Raw genomic sequence first — 21,670 nt, forward strand, 5'->3', positions numbered from 1 at the left:
GACACCACTATGACTCTGAAACAGCATCATCATGTCTAGGACTGAGAGAACAAGCTTTTTTTTTTTTTTGGAAAGGTCTCAAACTCCTTCTGCACAGCTAAGTAACTACCAAGAGGAGAGAGCCAGCCTCTTGCACCATTAGCTGAACCCTTCAAACTCGTGCCTAAGGATGGGGATGAGATACACCAAGAAATTCAACAGACCTTGTACTGAATTAGTTGGACAAAATCATGCCATTGCTCTTACAGCCAGTATCAGCTCTAAGCAGGAGGGTTTATTGAAACGTATACAGGAAAGAAACATAGTCCTGTTCCACTACAATCTTTTGTCCAGGCAAATCTATCATGTTTTATTGGAAAAATAAACCCTACAAAGTGGCCCTTCGGGCTCATACTTCTGTGTAGGATTTGCGTTGATTAGATGGAAAATAAAAAAAAAAAAATATAGCCCATTTCTGCTGGATACCAGAAGAATTTCTAGTAAGCTTCGATAGTAGAATAGGAGCAAATAACAACTATATATAGAGAGAGACTTCCAGTCTGTGAGTAGCAGTAGCTGAATGTTCTACCCTGCATGTGATACGCCCAGTCAGCTCGCCAGCCGTAATCACAACGCCGGAGTTTCATTCATATCTCCTAAGCAGCCTCCCGGCGCTCAGCCGCCTCGGCAGGAGCACAGAAGGCTGGGTGGGAAGGTGAGAGGTAGATTATTTAATCTGCATAAAAGTAACTGCGGGGTGGGAGGAAACATCTCATAATTAGAACACGGGACGGAAATTAAGGCTTCTACCAACTCCGCCACAGACCGAGTTGGTTGTCCTTGGCAGAAAGCTCTCCCACCTCCCTTTCTCCACCTGCGAAGCCACGGGCAGTAAGGCGCGGGCAGGCTGGAGCAGTGAACGTCCATCAGCACCCGGACATTTCCTCAGATGGCAGCACGACCTTTCCCAGGCCGGCAGGACCCGCTGCCCAAACCGCCTCAGCGCGGTGCCTCCCAGCCCCAGCCGGTTACGTTCGGTATTTCGGGAGGGTGTTACTCCGGCGGCTTCCCCCCCCCACCCCCGCGGCAGGAATCCACGGCACGGCGGGTGACCCGCGTCCCTCAGCCGCCAACCCCCGAAGGCCGCTGCGAAGGCCGGGCCCTCACCGCGCGGTGCCGAGCGCCGGGGCGGGCGGTTCCCGGGCGGTTTTGTCGCGCCCCGGCAGCAGCAGGTGCTGCCCGGCGCGGCGCGGCCCGGCCCGGCGCGGCGGGGGCGGCCGGCGGTGCGGTGCGGGCAGGCCCCCGCGGAGCGCCGCTCGCAGCGCCGCGGGCATGAGGCGGGCGGCGGCGGGGGAGGTGAAGGCGACCTTGCTGCCGCTCCTCCCGCCCGCAGCGGCGGGGCGGGCCGGCCTCCTCACGGCGTGCGGATGCCGGCAGGCTGCAGGTGGGTGGCTGCGGGGCCACGGGAGACCCGGGCGGGGCGGGGTTGCGCGGCTGCCCCCGGCATGGCGGCGAGGGGAGTGCCGCGGCCGGCGGCGGCTGCCCCGCTCCCCGCTCCCGCCCCGGCGCCGCCCATTGCCGGGGCCGAGCCGGCGCGTGTGTCAACACGGGGCCGCGGTGCCGGCCCTGCCCCCGGCGCCTCCCCGAGGTCGCCCGGCGGAGCTCGGCCGGGCGGCGGAGGCCGAGGCGCGGCGGGGAGGAGCCGCCGCCGCCGCTCGCTGCTTCCCCGGGAGGTAGGAGACAGCCCCGTTCGGCCGCCCCGTCACCCCGGGGGGCCGGCGCCGGCCGCCCCGCGCCTCGGCCAGGCCCCGCGGCCGGCCCCTCGGCGGGCCCCGACCCTCCGGAAAGTTTTCCTCGACCTGGCCGTCGCCGACCGCGGCGGGAGCGGCCGTGCCTCCCCGCAGCGCCGGGCTGGCCCCGGGGGCTGGTCCCGCGGCTGTTTGTCCCGGAGCCGCAGCTGTCCCGGGGCACGCACGTACCCGCGAGTACCGGGCGTCCGAGAAGGATTTTAAAAGTTATTTCAGGTACCCTACCTACCCTGCCCTTCCCCAGCTTGTAACTTTTTTTTTTTTTTTTTTTTTTTATGGTGGGGGGCGGGGAGTGGAGGCTTGGTTGGGTTTGGTTTGTTTTGTTTTGGTGGGGTTTTTTAATAATTCTGTGAGAACAGTGGAGACATACTCTCGGCACTTCGGGTGAGAGAACCGGTTGCCTAAGTTGTCTTTAACCAAACTGTAATAGGCAGAAACCTCTAACAGCATTGGCTGCACCATTATCAGATCTAGCTGTGGCTTTTAAGTTTCAATTTCTCTTAAAAAATTAATTCTCATTCACCTGCGTGTTTTGGACCTAATTCTACAGGCGTGTCTGAGTAACGCCGGGCATGTACGGTTGTATTTGTGGAGCGGTGACGTTATTTTGTAATGCCCCCGGGGGAGGAAACTCTGCTGGGCTGTGTTTGTACAGCACCTTCTGCAGCTGGTCCTGGTCCTGTCTGGCACTTCCCGTGCCTGCCTCTGGTTTGGTAACTTTGACAGGGCCAAAAAAGACCTTATACGATGGTGCTGCTGAAAGTTGGGTCAAGTAAACCCATCCTGACGAAGAGAGACCACGCTCCTTTAACAGCAGATGTATTGAAATGTCTTGTTTACTGTGTCTTGGCCTCTTGGTCTGTGTTTGCAAAGCAGAGGCATAATTCATAACTGCACCTCTTAGGGTTATGCAATTAACAACATACTTAAGATAGCAGTAGCACAGTCTTTTGATCTGGAAAGAAAATAAACCATTCAAGTATGTCTGGGTTTTCAAAGTGTCAGGGTACTTCCTCTTCCACCGTCTCCTTACCACTTAGCATTTGCCCATATAGTAAGCCAGTGAATTCATGGTAACCCTTCTTCCAGTATTGTGTTAGATAAATCTTAATTAACTAAATTTTCTATCTGGTGATGCTCCAGCGTGAGATTATACTTCAACAGAGTGTACTGTAGTGAATGAACCAAAATTCGAGCATGTTATCATTGTAAAGAGAATTTGTATAAAGCACATTTGTAGCTATTTTAGGGAAATGTTTTTGTGTTTTCTCTTCCCCCCCCCCCCCTTTCTTTTTTATTAATTAAACCAGTTAGTCTTGAGAAAAACTTTTTTTTTTTTTTTTTTTCCCTAATGATGGCAGTTGAACCAATTCCTCTCTCCACAAACCAACATTTACGGTTTAGCTCAACATGGTTATTACACCTTTATTACTGCACTAGACTTCCATAGGGCAGTAGTCACTCAGGGGATCTCAGAATTACCATTGACATTTGTGATCCTTTTAAAAAGGCAGTTATTATTTATGAGGTCCTGATAGAGCTCCACTAACTATTTTTAGGCATCTGCAAATCAAAACATGCTTTAAAAAATGTCATCTTACAATGTAAATGCAAAGAGAAGTGGAGTTTTTTGAAGGTATGCAATTTAAAAACAAACCCCATACTCTCAACCTGACAGAGCATGAAGGGATTATCCAGACTTGACTCATCCGTGTAGATTGTGCATTTCAGGCTGACTGCTGAGCTGAGCAACAGTCCGCTTGGAGTGATTTCACTGCCTGCTTCTCTGGGTTGTACCAACCTTTAAAAACATTATTGGTGTTCCAGAGCTGTTTATTTTTTTGAAGAAAACTAGGCTTTCAGTTGATGAGACTTGAAAAGATTGGAGATTCAGTTCAATATTTGATGAAACCTATTTACTGTTCAATTTTACATAGGTAAATTGAAAATCTTATGAACTTTTATTCTATGAGATCTTATATATCCTACATGCAGTTTAAGTGAGCTGGAAGAAGACATTTCAGAGTCAGCATGAAGTAAAACGAGGAACTTGGTTGGCTCAGGTCAGTTTTTGTTGTACTCAGAAATGGCTATGGCTAAGCAACTCTGTGTTCAGTAGAAATGAGATGTGTGATTTAGTTTTATTTCTTTTATTACAGAAGTCATGAAATCTTGTTTGATATTTTCTACATCAGATCCATGACTTCTGGCTTAAACCAGTAATTAAAAAAAAAAAAAAAAAAGAATCTGGCCTTGAACGCTTAAAGCCTGTGTAGTTTTTTTCACTGGTTGCACTTTATTTTTTACTTAAATCAGATCCTAATCTGAGTTTTGCTAGCCTCAGCATCCAGTCATTGATCTTTTCATAGTCTGTGTTTTAAATAATTTTTTAAAACTGAAATGCTTGAAAGAGAGTGACAGTACTAAGAACGGGGGGAGGGGTTGTAGTAGCTAAGAGGAAGGTTGGAAAATGTGCAATGTGTAAGGTTATGGTGTAAAACTCCTCTTTTTCCTGTTCTGTAAATACTATTCTGCTGCTTTTGCTGTTCTGTGAAGCAGTGTCCCACATGTAGCTAGGAAGTCATGGATAAGGGGTTTTTTAAGTTATTCAGGAGAGATTTCATCATTCACTCATTTCCGTAGTGTTTGTTGCCATGGCAGCTAGCCAGTGGCCTTATTAGTGATTAAGGTGGTTACACTTTGTTTTTTTTGTTGTACTGGAAACTATATCTGAGGTACCGTAAGAAACAGATGTTGTACAAGGACTGCAATGAGTTGTTTCTATGAAGAGACTGAAATGTTTCTGTCTTCAGACTGAAGTTACTGTATAGTGATGCTTTATATCTCTTATTATGTATAGTTATGCTTAAAATGCCTCCTGTCTTCAAGCTTGCTAAATATTTACAGTAAATGTACTACTTCTACCATATGTTTGAACTAAGAAACCCATTAATTGAACAAGCCTGTATTTTATGCTTGGAAGAATTGATGCTTACTTCATTTTAGTTAATAAATTATATGTTAAAGATAGAATATAACAAAAGCAGAGGTGAGACAGTGTAACAAGCAGCAGAGTCATTTTTCTTACCCCCTGGTCTCAAACTGTAGTCATTTCCAGTTAGCACATAGAAAATCAATTGTGATTTGCTTGTAATTGCCTTCCTGGTAGAGTTACAAGGCATTTCTCTCCCACTATCTCTTCCCCCTGCCCCCTGCACCTCTTTTCTTCTTTTTTTTTTTTTAATTATTATTTTTTTTCTCTCTCCATATTTTTTCCTCTACTTGTCTTGCAGAATAGGCAGCTCTCCAGAGTTAGAGAAGAAAAATACTGTATGGATATTTTTCACTATAAAACTCTGCATCTTTAAATATTTTTGTGTAACAGCTTGAGGCTCTGTCAAAAAACATGTTCCTTACCATGTTGTTTAGTGATGAGCTGGAATTGAGGGAGATTTTTATAACCTTGGGGCTTTCTGCTTAGATGAACTAGGCATATCTCTCTTACCTATCGGGATTGATTACTTAAGGTTAGCTCACGTTTCTTGTGTAAAAGACTGAGCTTGCACTACCAAAAATCCAAATTGTATTTTGCTTAGTATGAAGTCCTGGGCTTGACACTTGACACTGACTTACCCATTCTGCAAGGATATTGTATTCCCCAGTTAAGGAGTTATTTTAGCTTTTTGGTAAACTCACGCTCCATTCATTCTTGAATCATAGCTGCAGAGTGAGAATATTTTGAGAGAATACTTTAATTTTAAGACTTGTACTTCAGCTGTCCGGATTGGAAAGGTACAGACGAGACCTTTTCAAAGTTTGCCCTGGGGAGTAATGAAGCTCACCTTCTGCAACTGTGAGATTCATCGTTCTTCCAGGCTCACCTCACAGCATTCACCAGACTACCTCTCCTGACTTGCCTGGACATTTTAAGGTTGTATTTGCTCGATTTATGATACCAGTGTAACACTGTAAAATTTGATATAGGTTGTCCTCCTCCCTGGGTGGAATGGGATGGTCTGTTTATATGTATATATATATAATATGTGCATGTATATGTGTGTGTATACGTAGATAGATACAGAATAAAATGCTAGACCATCCCAGGATCTGCCATCCTTTAAATGTAGAAAGCTCCTATGAGCTCACAAATAACAGCTCCCAATACCTCTGTTTTAGAGCAAAATGATTTGGTTCTGAGCTCTTTCAGGATAAATACGTCCTTCGCGTAAAACTTCTGCAAGATTATACAAAGCATTTAAAACAGTAAATGTTAAAATTATAGTTTTCTTGAGGGTGGATAGTGAGGAAACTAAAGCTATGTTTGGGAGGAGGGATTTTATTTAATAGGAAGCTGGTAGTTTTGAGAAAAGACTGGGGAGAGAGGAGGGAGAAGCAAAGCAAGACATTCAGTGATTGGGAGTGCAGGAGAGTTTAATGGACGTTAATAATCCTCCCAATGGAAGAAATACCGTAATTTCTTTTGGTATGAAAGGAATGTCTTGGGAGGTGGTTGAAAGTTGCAGAGGAGCGCCAGGGATCAGGGAAGTCAGTGAAGCTTGAGCTGTTCAGCAGTAAATGTGACACAGGTTATTGCAAATACCTGGAAATCAGTCTGCTTGCTGCAAGTAGGTAAAGCTCAGAGACTGGGAAGAGTCTTAAATCATTGAGTCCCTTACTAATTGACAGAAACTGTCGTGATAGTTCCTAAATGACCATTTGGCCATCCTCCCCTATGAACTGGAAAAAATGGTGTGTTAAGTTGCAAAATCAGTGAATCAGTCCCATCAAACTTTGAAGTTTTGCGATGAGCTGAAAATTTCTATTGTTCTATGATTTAGGCCTTTTATTTTAGGACTAATGAGATTTGGTGGTTTGGCAGAGATTGGCTAGAAAAGGAAGAGCTTACATTTACTTTAACAGAAGCTACTTTCCTAGTCTCCCTTTTGTTCTGCAGACTGTTAACGTAAGTATCTGGTATCTCTAAGTCCTCATCATGGTGCTGTCCTAGTCACCATTATTGTTGGTGCCCTGACTCTCTGACACGTCTCTTCAATCCTTCCTCACCTGTAAAGCTAATATTTGGATCACCAAGTTATCTAATCTTTCCAGCATCAATGAGTGGCCTCATCCTTGATGAGAGACATTTCTCTTGTAAAAAGTACCATCAGCACTTTCATGGAGATCTCCACTTTATCTAAGTGGAGGGTCTGAGAGCCTCCTAGTTCGCAGCAACATCCCTTAAGGCCTTTCCACCTTAAAACATTCAGCTGATTTGAAAACCTCAGATAATTTTTCCTTCAGCAATAATTCCGATACATACTATTTGTAATGCCAGATACACCTCTGGAAGTGGTTTGTTCTTGCTAGGGAAGGGCTGTGATGTACAAGTGCCCAGGGCTGTGCACCTGGGTTCACGAATCTCTGTAGCAGCTGCCTCTGGGATTGCTGCTGCCGTGCTCGCTGGGCTGCCAACTGGGCTTTTGCTGCTCCTGCCGAGCTGTGAGTTGGACTCATTAGTGTTTCTGGAACTGTCACTCTTGGGATTACAATTTCTGGGTTTCTTGAAGTTGTTGCTGAGCTACAGCCCATGCTTACTGCTGAAAGATTAAAATCAGAGTTTTCTGCTTCAGCTGTTGATTCCCCAGCCACTTGTTCACTTGTCTGTTAATAGCTTTTTATTGTAGCCATTGTGTGGAAGAAAATAACATCTGGTATCATGCATACATTGATACAACTTTCATCTGATTCCAGCAAAAGACTGCATGGCTCATAAATGTGTTTAGGTGGTGCTCAGTAGCTTATTACCAAGTTTGACCTCATTACCAAGACTCATTCAAAGTTGTGACTTTCTTGTGAGCATTGCCGCCTTCTCTGAATTGACAATTGCTTATGTTATAAGTGAAACTTGGTAAACCACCCTTACCTGATAAATTAGGAGAAATTTAAACTACAGATCTTCAGCATGTGTTTGCATTGTGGAATTATGCAGCCAGTCTTTTTCAAGACTCAAAATAATTGCTCTTTGGCTTTGATAAGTTTAACTGTGTTGATACCATGCATGGTCTCTCCATAACGTTATGTTCGGTATTTGGTGATGGTCTTCCATATGATTTGTTTCATAAAACTGGCAGCTCCAAAGTTTCGTGAGGTTGTGGTAGCAGTCTCTAGTTCACACGGGACACCTTGCTAAATTTCAGACATCAATACATTACAGATCAGTTACCTTTCAATGTATACAGCTGTCACAAGAGGCACCTCGGATAAACAAACTCATTAGTGTGAAAACAAGCATCATCATCTTAAGGCTGATCTTTCTTGCTGCACACTTATGTGAGCAGTTTGAATTGTTGATCTGCAGTTTGGATATGCTCACCGGTATGTCTGTGAGAGCATCTGGAGAGAAAATGTTTGTAGTGGGCAGACTGAAAACCTATGTCTCCAGTGGGCATTGTAAATAGAGTTTAGTTCATCTGCTGACATGGAGTGCTTTTGTGAAAAGTAAAGCCTCATCTCTTGATAAATGCAAGATGATGTTGCAAAAATAGGCAATAAGGCCAAATAGGCTGTATTAGCAAGAGCGTAGCCAGCAGTTCAAGTGGAGTGATCATTCGCCTCTTTTTGGCACTGATGCAACTGCATTTGGAGCACTGTGACCAGTTTTGGTCTCCAAAGGACAGGAGAAAACACTGACTTACTGGAGCAAGTCCAGTGGATGGCTACCAGGGTGATTAGGGGGCTGAAGTACATTACGTATAAGGAGAGACTGGGAGAGATCAATTTGTTCAGCCTTACTAAGACAAGACTAAGGCGGATCTTATTGCTGTCTTCAGCTGCCTAATGTGAGGGTATACAGAAGACAAATACTGTATTTGGACAAAAGACAGCAGTTTCAAGTTACAGTGAAAAGATTCTGGCTGGAGATGAAGAAAAACGTCACCATGAGGATCCTTAAACACTGGGATGGGTGCCTGGGGAGGTTGTAGAATCGCCAGCCCTGGAGATGCTCAGAAGTTGACTTGGAAAAGGCACTGAGCAACCTATGGTAGTTGACTCTGTGTTGAGCGGGGGTTTGTTGGACTAGCTGACCTCCAGGGATCCCTTCTAAACTAAATTATTTAATTCTAAATGTTAATAGCATCACCAGTTCTGAAGGAAGTATTTCCATTTGCATTTGTCATTGTCAGATCTAACTTGTCAGAGGTGGGACTCTGACAAGCAAAATGTGAGCTCTGGGAACCAATAAGGGCTCAGACATTAACCTTAATGAAAGAATCTATGCAGGTAGTCACAGGACTAAAATCTAGTCAGCTTTCCAGCTTAAAAAAAGGAAGAAAAAAGACAAAGGTTCATGAAGTAGAGACTAAACATCAGGGAATTTGATCTACAATATTAACTTTTACTTTAAAAGTTGGAAACTTCTGAGCTCAGAATGAAATGACTCTGAGACTTTGAAGACCTACAAAAATTATGGGAAATCACTAACAGATGGTTTGTCTCTTTTTGATATGTTAGGTTATTAAACAAAAGTAAGCAAGCTGTTATATTAATATGTAAAATACTAGGATTTCAAAGCCTGGTGTACATAGTTCAGTGTGGGGACTTTCTGGTGGTCTCTCCTGAGTTCAGGGATACAGTAAATCTGAAGGAAAGCCGTACCTAAATGCTAGGTAGTAAGATAGACTTCTGTGTAGTTATTTTCTTCCTATTTATTTTTGAACTTGGATTTGCAGCTACAGTAACCCACTTTCTGTAAGATCTGGCTATTGTTGCTACTTGTCAGGTCTATTAAAAGCTTCCCCAGAAAGTAAGAAATAATTATATACTAAGTGTGTCTCGACAAACTGCATGACCATCTCTGTATTCCCTGATTCTTAATTTACTAAATCTGGGTAAAAAATTGGACCTTAATGTATTCTCTGTCTCTTTCATCCCAGTAGAGAGTAAATGGCAAGGCTGAAAGTCTTGCAGAAAATCTGTTGCTGGCAGCTCTCACAGAAGGCTCCAGTCCAAAATGACAACTGCAGCCGTGTGGTACAGGCACAGGAATTGTCTCTCAAATAAGCATAACCCTGTGAAGCCATTTAGGGCAACACAGAGTCCAACCAACACCTTGAACTCTGTCCAGGAACCCTGGAGATTATGGAGCTCCGTTGCCAGCAGCATGACCTGAAACACAACCTGGCCATGTCGCTAGACAGTTTGAGAGGCCTATTTTCCTCTCACAAGCCTTTCAAACTCTTAATAATAGTTTGTGGCACAGATAAAAGATGTTAGGTTGACTAGCTAAGTCTCTTAAATTTGTATTTAAATGAAGAGAATACTTTTTTTTTTTCCACATAACCATGTTTTGTTAGAGGATTTTCTTCTGACAGAACAAATTTGAATAAAAGTACTTTGCTAAGCATGACGGCGTACACTTTGTACAGTTGTAGTCATTGTCTGGCCGCCCAATATTGTCACAGGGAAAGTTAATTAGTTCAAATTTTCGTGCTCAGAAAGCATCCAGACACCGTGACTCATTCTGGAAGTGGGAAGAGATCAAATCTAATGTGTATTGCTGGAAACTTTCTTTCCTAGAGTACTTTGTATCTCAGTGTTTCTGCTTCAATTTGTAAATAATAAAATTAAGAAATTAAACAGAGTGTACTCCAGAGATAATCTTAAACACTGTTTCCCTATTTGTTGCAGAAATCGGCAGCATGTTCCACGCTGCCCTGGTGTTGATGACAGCAGTTGCTCAACAACCATCTTAGTGCATGTCAGGGGTTTTCAATGTTTTCTGGCTTTCAAACCCCTGAAAACTTTCCAGTAGAGCTGGAAGGCCCAGCATCAAAGTAGCTGAACTGCAGGTTGGATTTTCTTGGGTTTCTTTGGCAAGGTGTGAAAAAATAGGACGGACCCTTTGGTGTCTGTAAACTGCAATTTGAAAACCAATGGCAGGTGATTTTCTTTTCTTTTTTCTTTTTAAGGATTTTTAAATTGGATCATTTTCTTAATAACTTAAGATATTTTAGGCTCTTGCATCCCCTGAAAGAGTAGAAACAAATATAAGATATTGTATCAAGTGCAGTTTTAAAGAAAGCTAAAAAGACTATTAAACCACTCTGTGCTAGTGGCAGCTGTTGTATTTTTCCCTTATGTTTTAATTTTTAAATAAAATAAAAAGGTTTGGTTTTTTTGCTATGTTTTGGGTTTGGTTTGGTTTTGTTTTGTTTTTTTCAAACAGGGAGCAGTAACTGAGGCCTCGATCCTAAAGGAAGACTCACAGAATGGGGTGGGACTTACACATGGCTGTTTCAGAGCAGGGAGTGAAGGGATCTACCCCTACAAACACAGGCATAGTTGTAAAATTGAACCTTAACCAGCCAAACTGTGGAAATGGTCACATTGCTTATGTGCCTAGTGAAGGAAAACATTTCCCTGACACATTTGGTGGAATGCTTTTGGGAGTCTATTCTGAAAAAAAAAACAAACAAACAAGAATCTCTGCCCACATGACTTACTGCCCATGCAAGCAAGACTTCTGTGATTGTGCCAGCTGTGCAGTGTACACCCTGGTGTACTTGTGCAGGTATGGTTATAGTGACATATATGTTTGTGCCAGGTTTTAACCACACTTGAGTTGTAGCATCCAGTTAAAGATGGGAAAATCCTTGAGCTTGCAATGTGTCCTTGTAGTAGAGGAGGCCAGCGGTGTCCTGGGCTGCATTAGGAGGGGTGGTGCAGCAGGTCAAGGGAAGTGATCCTTCCCCGCTGCTCAGCACTGATAAGACACATCTGGAGTGCTGTGTCCAGTGCTGGGCTCCTCAGAGAGACATGGCGCTGCTGGAGTGAGTCTAACAAAGGGCCACAAAGGTGATTAAGGGACTGAAGAATCTCCTCTTTGAGGAAATTCTGAGAGAGCTGGGACTGTTCATCCTGGAGAAGAGAAGGATCAGGGGGACCTTATCAATATGTATAAATAACCAAAGGGAAGGTGCAAAGGAGGGCAGAGCCAGGCTCTTTTGAGCAGTGCCCAGGGACAGGACCAGAAGTGATGGGCACAGACTGAAACACAGGAGGTTCCATCTGAACATCAGGAAACACTTTTGCTGTGAGGGTGACCAAGTGCTGGCACAGGTTTGCCAGGGAGGTTGTGGAGCCTCCATCTTTGGAGATATTCAGGTGCTGCTGGTCCTGGGCAACTGGCTCTAGGTGGTCCAGCTTGCGCAGTGGGGAGGAGTCGGAGCAGATGACCTCCAGAAATCTCTTCCAACCTCAGTGCTTCTGTGATACTGTGGAAGGAGTGTTGCTCAGGGATCCATGCCTACAGTGGATGTCTGAAGTTATGGTGCTGAGGCAACTACTTTTTTATTATCCCCTTAGGTAAACATAGTGGTTTTTATTTTGTCACATGATCAAAACTATTCACTTCCAAAATGGAAGTCTTTGCTTCAGAAAACACATCTCATTTCAGGAGCTGCTTCTCGGTGTGGTACCAATGGGTGATGCTGTTGCAGAATGCTGCGTTATGCTTTCTGCTTGGTTGGCTGGTGTGGCTCAAGCCTGTTGGGCTCCTAATGTAGGCAGACTCTGCAGCTGCAGACGGGCACCTTGTCATCTCATGATGAACAGCTCATTGTCACGGCCTTTGTCTACCCGGATCTGTTTACACCTGTGGTTAGCAAAAAAAGTAGTCACTACTTACGATAAAACTTAGGGTTTTCCTCTTCTCTTCAAAACATATTAGAAGATGTTATGGTAAACTGTTGCAACGGTTTGCTTAAGTCTTGCACGCAGTCAATACTGATGAACTCACAGGATCATACTAGAAACTGTAGACCTCCTAACCTTGTAAGATGATGGCCTGCTGGAAAATGCATCTCTGCGTTTTAAAATTTAAGGATAACTACAGACAGTGGAGTCTTCTTTCAAAGAGGGAAATAACCCTGCTTCTTTGTTTTAATGCATTTAAAAGTGCATATTTTTTTATAGAAAAATTACACTGCACTTGAAAATACAGTTGATCCTTTTTAAATATGGGGTTTTTTTAAAAAAGGCTGGTTATTATCTAGGCAAAGCATTACTCATCTTTATCATAATATCAGTTGTTTTTCTGAATTTTAGGCACTTCTTACTGGTCATTTAATTCACTCCTCTGTATGGCTGTAGAGTGGTGGTGGTTTATTGCTTGTTTTTATGACTCTGTAGATACAGTCTAGAGCACCACTTCCTCAAATCTAAGTAAACTTCTTTCAAAGTGTTCTACTTAAGATAGTTTGCATCTCTTAACAAACTAAGTGGAAAAGAATAATTTCTGTTGTATTGCCACCTTGTAATTTTAAAGATAATAATCTCCATTGCAGCTCTTGAGTCCAACAGTAAATGTAGGATATTTTGCAATAGCACAGCAGCAAGTTTGGTCTGTAGCGTACAACCTTTGTTTCTATTTCAAAAATGCAATGGTATGTGATTGCTTTAACTTATGCATTTGCAACACTACACCATTTATTACTGGAGGCTTAGCATAAAGTTCTACAATAAAAGATAATGAAGTACTTTAATGGGACAAGTTGTCTTTCTAAGTGCTGCAATAATGCCACTTGAGTTACGGAATGACCATTTTGTAAGCTTGCATAAAATAATTTATTTTTAAATAAGACTTTGCTTTCAATATGTTTGAAACAACAAGAGTTGGCTGGAACTAGCAGCTTTTTTTTTTTTTTTTTAGGGTATTTTTTTTTCCCCTTATAGCAGTGCTTCCCTAATATCTTCAACCTACGCTGTCTGAATTTCCCAGCTGCTCCAGCTCTCCCTCCTTTGGTCTTTCTGATCCTCCCATGCGTGCTTTTCATACCAAACTGGTCAGCGAGGGGGAGGGGATGCTCTCCTTCCCACCCCTCACCCAGCTGAGAGGTTCACCCTGGTCCGTGTGTCTCTGCTGCATCCCATCACCTTTCTGTGTGCTTTGGGGGAATCTCCTTCCACCATGGAGTCCCTGAGCCCATCACCTCCAACCAGTTCAGGATTCTGTGCTGGCCTGCTGTTTAATCAAGTGGTGTTAGGGACCTGATGAGCACTGTACACAATGTCTGATCTCTAAGAGCCACAAAAAGAGGTTTTTATTGCTTACTGATCTTGCAAGACCAGAAATTTGAAGAGCTGTTACATTTGCTGTATTTTGGGGACTGGATTTAATTTACAGGCTTTTGTATTTTAGATGTGGTAATAGGAGGTTGCTGAACTAGTCGGGATATTGAATTTGGAGGTTTTAGCACAAGAAGTAGACCTTGCTTTGTCCATTTGCACTGTGTGCATTCTAGTAGTGCTGTTATAGCCTCTCACAGATGTGATGGGAGAGCCACAGTATTTCTTACTAAGATTTCTTTGTTGTGCTCACCATTCCCAGAAGGAAGCCTCATGTGCTGGTTAAACCTTAATACAAATGCTTTTCTGTCATCACAAGCATGATTTAATGGGACAATCTGACACCTCGTAAGCTTTGGACAGACCAACTTCTTTTAGGGAAGAGCTGAGCAGGTGCTTCCAGAACAGGCAGCTAGTTTAAGTAATGGACATTGTGCAGAAGGTAGAATTAGAAAATGTCTTCTTAATTCATGCTACTACAGCTTGCTAGAATATTTTCTATAGCCAATATACTGTAAACTTTCAGATTGTATCTGTTCCGACTTTGGTCATGGTCAGTGCTGCAGCAAGACATTAGCATGAACATTAATCTGCAACTAAAGTTTAGGCCTGATTCCCTGAGGACATGCACTTGGAGTATGGACAGTTGTTGGGGGTAGTGGGGGGGCGATACTCATATTGTTACTGTAGAAGACATTGAGGGGGCAGGTCTTCACAAATAAACTTGTTACAACCTTATTTTTAAGGCAGAATTTTAAGCCAGATCATACGCTTGCCTTCATTGTGCTTGTAGAGCCCTAAATACACCACTTCTGTGCTGCGGAGTTCACTATTTGTTACAGATGTACATAAAGGGTATCATACGTCGCCTCTGCGAAACCAGCATTTCTGGTATTGCAAAAGAAGTGCCTGGCTCTAGTCAGGGAGATATTCAACTAATGACTAGCCAAGTGATACTGCTTGCATTTAAGGGCAGTTCTTGGACATAGGTGAACTGGACTGGATTCTTGTTTTGCCTAGAGACGTTTTAATATGCTTAACATTTATCCAATACCGGCAACTGAGGTAGTCTAAATACCACAGCAGGGACTGATTAGCTTTTTCAGATCACTGCTTTTATTCGCTGTTTGCAAAGAGGCTTAATCCAGTGCCGGAGATCAGGCGTCCTACTGTGCTCATGGGTAGCTTTCTCTCACTCTTTGTGTTCACAGTGGCAGAAATTAGTGAGGAGTCTCCTCCTGCCTCTGACTTAAAAGCTCCAAGATAGTGGGGTTAGTAGTTGTTCTTAGGAGTGTGTAATTGACAGTGCAGAGAAACTATAATTGGGGTTTCTGCTTTTCAGCTTAATATCAGGGCACATGATAAATGCATCAGTGTAATAACATGATGATATGTGATTCCATTTACTATGTTGAATCATTTTAATATCCACATGAAGGTTGGAAAATTACTCAAAACAGTTCTAACAGACCTATTCTCACTCTTTTCTTCTTTTAAATCACAGTAGATGTTTCCCAGCAGATCGCCTGTCCTCCCAAGCAGAGGAGGACAGCTGCCTCAGGGTTGCTTTTAGTCATGTAGTGATGCTGAAGTTTGGTAAATACACTTTTCTAGTAGTCATTCAGATGAATCCCCTCATTCTCTGTGCATAACTGTCTTCACTGAAGTTACCAGTAGTGGCAACTTTTTATTTGAAAGTCCACATTGCTGAACTTTTTTATATCGAGCATCAAACCTTGCTACTGCTACATTGCTAAATGTGTGTGTTGCAGGGCTTGGTGGTATTAGAAATATTGGGCAGTGAGGAGAAGGGGAGGTGTAGACTAGAGTTTGTGTTTCCATGTGACTTACTTCAGTAAAAATAAAACCAATAAAAAGCTGGCAGTGGCCTAGCTCCTGACTTTTGTTCAAATATTTCATCATTGCAGAGACAGGAAGATCTTGGCATCTAGAACAGATCTGTGAAATAAAAGGGAAAAAAGTTCTGTTGCAAACAAATATGAGTGACTCCAGAACAAAAGAGTGGTTCATAGTTCCTTTCTATGAAGGGCCCTAATGTTTCAATGCCACTGCTTTAAAAATGTCCATTATTCCACATGTTAATGTTATGTGGTTTTAGTTTAATCAGTTTCACCTTCCATTGAAATTACCCACAAGCACTCTGTTAGAATTGTGTGTAAATGCAAGTTTTCTTACATTTATTGACTGCTGTACAAAAGTGTCAGGAAATTCGGAAGGTGGTTTCTGAATACATTTCAGTGTGTAGTGTGGGCTCCTCTCATACCTCCTTGCACTTTATACCAATATGATTAATTTTGCTAACAAGAAAAGGGGACTACAATAGCTACCGATAGATTTATTTCTCTTTAATATTTTTCCTTACAGAGAACTTTTTGTTTCCGCAATAGAAGGGATTATATTCCTTAAGACTGATCTATTTTAATAGGAACTCACAACTTTTACTACTTAAAAATAATTCCTTTCTTTGTTTCATGAATTAGAAACAATGAGGAGAAGCTGAAGTCTGCCCAAGCCAGGTGTTTCTTGTTGGCAGCCTGCTCCCTAATGACTCTGGCTCTCATACAGCAGCTGCCTGCTAGTCTCTTTTGTATGGCCTATTGTTGCTGCACACCCCTCGTTAATACACATGCTGCCCGGGGCAGACCCTGAGAATGACATCAACTTGCTTATCTTAGAAACCTCCGAACCTGATGCAGGGTGGGGAGGTTGCCTTGCATCTGCCCGGCCAACTAATTGTGAGCTCTTCGGGTCGTGATTGGCTCCGCGTCCGCTCAGTAATAGGTTAAGCAAAGACATCGCGGGTCCATCTGTTCGTCCATTCATTGTTCTGCTCGCTTGCCTGAAGTCTGCAGCTGAAATCGTGTTGAGGAGTTGCTTCTGGAACAGCTACAAGAAACCAATGTCTGTGTGTTTTCCACCGAACGTAAGTAGATGGGCTTCTCTATGCAGAAACGGGACGTTTCACCTTTCTGGTGTTTCAGCATATCAGTTTGCATTTGGACAACGTAGCTAGGGTGTGTGTCGGCTGCGATTTGCACACTTCGGGTCCCTCTTGGGAAAAGAGGGAAAGAAGACCAGCTATATCTGAAGACTAAGTATGTTAAAGAGCAATGTAATCTCACCCAGTGTGTTGTATTAAGGAACTTTCAAAAGTGTCAGTAATGGTGTATTTCCCAGAATTTGAAAATGATAGGCAGTAGTCATCAACAGAACAAATTTTCCTCAAGCCCCCTATGGAGAAGGGGAGGTTTCAGCTTCGTTATAGGTATTTACCCTTTGTTGCAAATAAGCTATTATTTACTTTAATTTGTGACTGGTAGAAAAAGCTTTTAAGAAAAAAAAAAGTCAAACACCTTTTCCATTATACCATATAATGGGTGAAATTTCCTGTGTTTGTGAAAATAGGAAGAGCTCCATTGTGGGCTTATCTGAAGATATTGTAGTGCAAGATAGAGCATTAGGATGCTCTCAGATGGGAACACGTTCCAGTCAAAGGTTTTGTGCTTTGAAAGCTATTCATAAGTGTGTCAGATCTAGCCTGGCTATTTTTATAAAGTTTCTAATCTGTTTTGTTTTATGTTTTGAGTTTAGATGTTAGGCTGAAGAACAAACACTGTATACTCCATGAGCCTGTGTTCCAAGGATCCTGTAAAGAAAAAAGCAAAACAAAGACTTCATATATCAGTTGGGAGGGAAAGAGAGCATATAAAAGGGTTAAAAAGAGGTTTGCATTTCTACCACATGCCCTATTGTGTGAACATATGCATGAGTCTATTGAAAGTTTTCAGAAGATGGGCAGGCCACCAGTTGCTGGTCTCCTGCAGTTCCAGTAGACATCTGTTGCCCCAGAGCATTAACCAATCTGTTCAATGGGACATCCTTCCTTTGTTGGATAGAATGATGCAGACAACAGCACTCGCTGAAATACAATGGTAATTAAATACATAGAAACTACAGCAGTAGGTATTTATTACATATTCATTATTTTATTTGCATTGTTGCAGTGTCTTTGTCATTTGGATAACTGATACATTCATTTTTTTCTGATCAGCTCTGCACTTGTTTATGATAAGTAATGACAGTGTTTCAACAAACTGTGATTTCAATGTTTTCCATTTTCTGTTTAGAAGACTTAGAAAAAGTCTGCTTGTGTGAAAACACGCTGAACTATTTCACTGTAGAATGCATCTTAAGAAACTTTTGACAGTCTTTTGAGAATACACAATTTCTACTATACTGTGCCACATGACACACTGTTTTACTCCTTGTTATTTTCCTCTGTGAACTACATTTGCATTAAATTGCTTTTCTTATGCTCAATTGTAACTGGAAATAATGTGAATGCACATTAAAAGGTTAGATGATCTACTTGCCCACATCTCTTTGAGAAATATTTCTGGTTTGTGTGAAGGTGAATTAATAGGCTGATTACTGTTAATGGTTAGTGGAAAATAGTGGTAACTTCTAAGAAATGGGAAAATATTACACTTCTACAATGTAGTAGCGCAGTGCTAATCTGGAGTATTACATTTATCCTTGATAAATGTCTTTGACTCAGTAATACAGTATTTTAGGCTTTTAACAGTGAACCTAGGGTGGGATACTGTAGCGTTAAACAGACTGTAGTTTAAAACTTCCGTTGTCATAACTATGTCTAAATTGCAAGTTACCCATTTTATTACCTTCTCATAAATACAGATTCTGTTACTCAGCTGTGGTGAGCATAACCAAAAGTTGAAGACTTCCTTGACAACATTTTTGGGGCTATTTTTCATTTGGCTCTCAGTTGAGTCAGAATTTGTAGCAGATATTTTTGTTAGCTATATGGCAGTGTATCAGTAAGCATACTTTAAAACTGTATGTGCATGATGAGAATTCCCTGTAAATAAAGAGTGCAAGGAGTTCTTCTTATCTGATATTACTTCTTGGATAAGTGTGACCTTTTCTGGTTTTCATGAGCTTCATTGTCCTATCTATAGGTATACTAGTATTTATTTGGAATACTAATTCATTCAAATAGACTGTCTGGCATGTTGCTCTTCAGTAACCAAATCAAGATAAAATAATCAATTCCAGCAGCGTTCAGCAGTGACATCTGATTTTCATGGTTCTAATCACTGAATCTCATAAAGGACATCATGTTGGGAGCTCCAAAGTCTAGTGTTTCTAAGAGATGCTGCTGACCACAAATACAGTGTACAAAGTTCACAGACATTGTAAAAATTTGTCTGAAAATACATACAGTTTGCATGTGGGGTTTAGGCCAAATGCCAGGAATAGTGTACTGCTTATGCAAAACTATTTCAGAAATTTTTAGCTTCGGGTTTGCAGTGTAAACATAATTTTAACTACCCTTTTAAAGCCATAGTATGGTGACTATATACTGTCTGTGGGAGATTTTAAAGCTGCTGCTGTTATTACATTATTCTTTAAATAGTTTCTGAAAAACAGTAGAGTTGTGCACAAAAGAAGCAATTATATATTGGAGCAAGATAGAGATTGACAGGAGACTTAAAGCAGATAGATGCAAGGCTGATTATGTATACATTCCCAACAATGGACAAATCTCAGTTTACGGTCATTTTTCATACACAGTTGATGTGCACATCATCTAAAGTATGTTTCATATGATGCCTGATCTTCAGACACATTCATATGCTAGTGACTTCTTTGAATCCCACTGGAGGGTGTTATGATTGTAGTTGCTGTAAAGCACTTAAACTTCAAGGAACGAGTGATTAGAGGATGACTTAAGTATTATTTAAACTAACACTGAAAAAAAAAAAAAAATCCTCTTTCTGGTCTATGCACTTCAAGCTTTGTTTATTCCATGCTGTTAATATGCAACCTTCTCTTCCCCCCTTCAAAAAAAATCCCTCCCTCTACTTTTAGTTCAATACTAAAATGACATTTCACAGTACATGGATTTAGTCAGTGACCCATTATCATCCCGTATTCTGCAGTGACAGTACATGAGCCAGCTCAACTTTTCAGTCCAGCTTAAAAGTGTAGCCCATTAACTAGACTTCCTCGAGTCAGAGCAGATTGTGGGGTTGGTGGAACAATGATGTCGGGGCTTCCAGATCGGTTTGGCAGCTGCATTGTTCTCCGAGGGGAAATCAGACGCACTTAAGTCCCGCTCTCTTTCATGGGCTTTTGTTCATACCAAATTATTCTTTCGCTGTGCTAGTATTCATGATGGTATGTTAAAGGAGCGCATCCTAGCAACTAAAGGCTGGTTGCTAAGCAGCCTCACTTCCAATAGGGGTTTCTTGTTTGAGATTTTTTTTAATTTATTTTTTTTTTGGTGTCAGTTCTGTGAAGGCCACAGTGTTGTTTTTTTAACTGTATCCTTTTATTGGGATATTGTTGTGATTTGTTAGTAGCGCTGTGCTATCGAGTGGATTACATTAGTTAATAAATCACTGTGTGAAAAGGTTCATTTCCTAAATTCTCGTGTTTAATCTATGGTGTTGCTTGAAATCCTAAAGTTTTGAGTTAAGAGAAGGTAATATTCATTGATACGCTGCCTAAGAATTACAGCCCTACTGCCTTCTAACAAGATCAGTTCTAAATAAAACTTTAGAGTTTTTTCTTTCCCATCACTCTTGACTGGATTAAGATGTTGCAGATTAAAACGCTGGTGATAGATTTATTTATTTATTTATTTATTTAAACTAGAAATGCTTAGGTAAAGTAACTTTTTGTGCCCCATAACTGAAATGCTCCACAACAGTGGTGATGTCTTGGCACTCAGTGACTATAGAGTCTACTTTCACTGAACCACGGATTGGATTTTTTTGCTGCTTCTCTCTGGTCTTAAACCTGAATGAATTTCTCTTGTATATACACTCAGATCTTTATCCTGAGAAGAGGAAAGTACACTGTATTTTAAAAATACTGGCTTATTCTTAAATGCTAACCTGTAAGGGGGAAGGAGAGTTAAATTATTTGCTGACAGAAATTTTGGCTGTTTGTGAGACATACCTGTAATTTGTGTTAGTGTAGATCAAGAGAGTCTGTTCAATGCAATGTTTTTTTCGCAGTATATGCTCCTTGATGAAATTTGTGTCTGTAATGCATCTGTCAAGTTCAAGCGATGTCCTTTGCCTCTATATCTTGCTTTTATATTCTGCCTTGCAAGATGGAGGTGTGAAAGAACTCTTTGTTTCATAGTCTTCCCTTAATGTAAATTGTTCTTTTTCATGGTAACCTTGCAGTACAATTGGTCCATATGGTCCATTTTTATCTGTAAGAAATAATTTATCTTTTACTTTCTTTATTGAAGCAGTTAGCAAAGATTCCTGTTTAAAAGAACAAAATAAGGGGAAGAGATAGCAATCTGCCTTTAAATGTAGACTGTGGAAGTAATCCTTGTGATGAAAAATGGGTAGCTAACTTCTGTATAACTACCATTATGCAATATTCCTCCAGAAAAACTGATGTGACAAGTGTGTGAAATCCAGAAAACTGTAACTTTTCTTCTTTCGTTCATCCTACATGACTTCTATTTATCTATATACAGTTTTGATTCAGCAAAATGCTTGCACAAGTCTAGTCCAAGAGTTGAAATCCACTTCTAATTTTGTTGCCTTGTTGGCTTGATGAGTGGTCTGTTGCAGTTGGTGCAAAGACTTCCATTGGTTTTATTGGCCATTAGGTCAACCCCCATCTGTAAATGCTCTATGTGTTAGTAATGTGACGCTTAGTTGAGAGAAATTAGCTTTTCTTGACTT

The 21,670-nt window shown here is 41.6% G+C and overlaps 1 protein-coding gene across 3 annotated transcripts in view; it reads left to right on the top strand.

Moving 5' to 3' along the window:
* The first annotated feature begins 1,330 nt into the window (after positions 1-1,330).
* Positions 1,331-21,670, top strand: part of ZC3H12C (zinc finger CCCH-type containing 12C) — a 45,624-nt gene continuing 25,284 nt past the window's right edge. Inside the window, exons 1-2 of one of the 3 annotated variants that reach the window (XM_042792622.1) lie at positions 3,393-3,423; positions 3,505-3,724. The gene's annotated coding sequence lies outside the window, so the exon portion shown is untranslated. Of the gene's footprint in view, positions 1,424-1,621; positions 2,004-3,392; positions 3,424-3,504; positions 3,725-21,670 lie in introns of those variants that run through there. The other 2 variants (XM_032991070.2, XM_042792621.1) reach the window with 2 other exon arrangements.

The sequence above is a fragment of the Tyto alba genome, unplaced genomic scaffold (genome assembly GCF_018691265.1).
Source record: "Tyto alba isolate M040663 unplaced genomic scaffold, T.alba_DEE_v4.0 Super-Scaffold_2, whole genome shotgun sequence".
Taxonomy (NCBI): domain Eukaryota; kingdom Metazoa; phylum Chordata; class Aves; order Strigiformes; family Tytonidae; genus Tyto; species Tyto alba.